The sequence below is a fragment of the Furipterus horrens genome, unplaced genomic scaffold (assembly GCF_987537825.1).
Source record: "Furipterus horrens unplaced genomic scaffold, mFurHor1.1.pri manual_scaffold_17, whole genome shotgun sequence".
NCBI lineage: Eukaryota > Metazoa > Chordata > Mammalia > Chiroptera > Furipteridae > Furipterus > Furipterus horrens.
Window position 1 is genome coordinate 4551656 of NW_028327187.1, and position 2382 is coordinate 4554037.

At 40.2% G+C, this 2382-nt stretch overlaps 1 pseudogene; it reads left to right on the top strand.

Annotated features, from left to right (window-relative positions):
* The first annotated feature begins 349 nt into the window (after positions 1-349).
* LOC149990368 (zinc finger CCHC domain-containing protein 9 pseudogene) lies at positions 350-1344 on the top strand (annotated as a pseudogene).
* Positions 1345-2382: the final 1038 nt, after the last annotated feature.

Consider the following 2382-nt stretch of genomic DNA (forward strand, 5'->3'; position numbering starts at 1 on the left):
CATCATCCCACAGATTGAGGGGTCACCAGTTTGATTCCCAGTCAGGGCACAGGCCTGGGTTGCAGGCCAGGTCCCGAGTTGGGGGCATGTGAGAGGCAAACAACCGATGTTTCTCCCCCTCTCTTTCTTCCAATCTTCAAAAAAAAAAAAAGAAAGAAAGAAATATCTGACTTTAACACATCCTATGATATTACATATGAGGTTTATACATTATGCTAAGCATTGCAATATGAAGAGGACATAATGCAGAAAGCACTGTCCACTGAATTATGAGAATACATGCTGATGTATGTACGACACATCACATTGTAAGGTATAAAAATGCCAGATCATGAAAGACCATGTGCTTCCGGTCCCGAGCGCCGCCGCCGGGGAATGGGCTTCTCTGGCAAGCTAACTCTGCTCCTCTGGAGGATTCGTGCGAGCTTGATACACTACCTCTGATGAAACCATGACAAGGTGGGCGCGAGTTACTACCACATGCAACAAAAGACCCTTGCCTGCAACGTCATGGGAGGATATGAAGAAGGGGTCCTTTGAGGAAAAAAGCCAAAACCTATCGAAGAGTAAACAACTTGAAGCCAGTAGGCTGTCCCTTAAAAATGATGCACCCCAAGCAAAACACAAAAAGAACAGAAAGAAAAAGGAGTACTTAAATGAAGATGTGAGTGGATTCATGGACTACCTAAGACAAAATGAAGATGTGAATGGATTCATGGAATACCTAAGACAAAACTCAAAGATGGTTCACAATGGGGAGATAATAGCAACGGACAGTCAGGAAGTAAGGGAAGAAATTGCAGTTGCTTTAAAGAAAGATAGTTGCAGGGAAGGAAGACGATTAAAAAGACAAGCAGCAAAGAAAAACGCAATGGTATGCTTTCATTGTAGGAAACCTGGCCATGGGATTGCAGATTGCCCAGCCACCCTTGAGAATCATGACATGGGCACTGGAATATGTTATCGATGTGGATCCACAGAGCATGAAATAACCAAGTGCAAGGCTAAAGTAGACCCAGCTCTTGGTGAATTTCCTTTCGCAAAGTGTTTTGTTTGTGGGGAAATGGGGCACCTGTCCAGATCTTGCCCTGATAATTCCAAAGGAATCTATGCTGATGGCGGTGGCTGCAGACTTTGTGGCTCTGTGGAACATTTTAAGAAAGATTGCCCTCAAAGTCAGAACTCAGATCAAATGGTTACAGTTGGTCGCTGGACAAAGGGAATGAGTGCGGACTATGAAGAAATTTTGGATGTGCCTAAACCACAGAAACCCCACGCAAAGATACCTAAAGTTGTTAATTTTTGATAATGATTAGTATTATCATAAGTTACCACCTTGTTGTCACATTCTGAGCTGGGCCTTCTTCACGAGTTGGATCTGGGCCCCCTTGGAGAGGCCCATGTTGTCGATACCAGTATGACCTGGGTGTTCAAATAGTTTCCTGAGTTCTGTCTATCAAGGAGTACTACTTTCTGTGTGGAGAAAATCACTGAAGAAAAGAATAAGATGCTTAAATTGGTTTCTTTAAAAGAACTTTTTAAACAGAACTTAGGTGTGTATGTAAGTGGTTACATACCTAATTGTAATAACCATCTTTTCCTTAAAAACAAAATTATGCATTCATCTGAACCACCCCTAAACAAAGGGCAACTGCTTTGCATTTGGAAATGAATTTTTAGTTATATCGGTTTTTAGGTTCCAAGTATCAGCTTATTTATAAGTTGACATGAAATCTGTATTTTTACAATATTTAATAAAAACTTATTTTCTGTTAAAAAAAAAATGCCAGATCACTATACTGCACACCTGAAACCAATAATATAATATTGTATACTAACTACACTTAAAAAAAAAAAAAAAAAAAAACACGGAGAAGGAGGGGCATACCAAATGAATTGAAATAATGGGGACACCTTTCTTTTTATTTCTAACAAATATAAAAGTTATTGTAAAAGTAGGGAGGATTCCGATATTACGCAGCAAGAGGTTACCATTCAGCCTTCATCTTCAAACTCAAGCATGACATGTAAGTTACTAAGTGCAATTATCTGTACAGTTAATGCCCTCAGAAACAAAGCTTTCTTAGAGGTCTGTCAGTTGCTCTTCCAAACCACTGCAGTGCTGTTAGGTCCTTCAGGTGAATTACTGTAGGGATTCTAGGCCATAAAGAAAGTCATAATAAATCAGTTGTCATAAATCTCCTCCTTCACACCTGGATTTCAACTGTAGCAATCCTTTTATCCTCGGTCCCAGGGTATGCTGTACACTTGCTGCTGAGAATGTCAGCATGATGGTATCTTAAATATTCCAGTGCATTTTGATCATTACTACCAGGTGTGGGTCTCGCTTAAATGAATATCCTTGTAAGCAGTGAAGCAGCT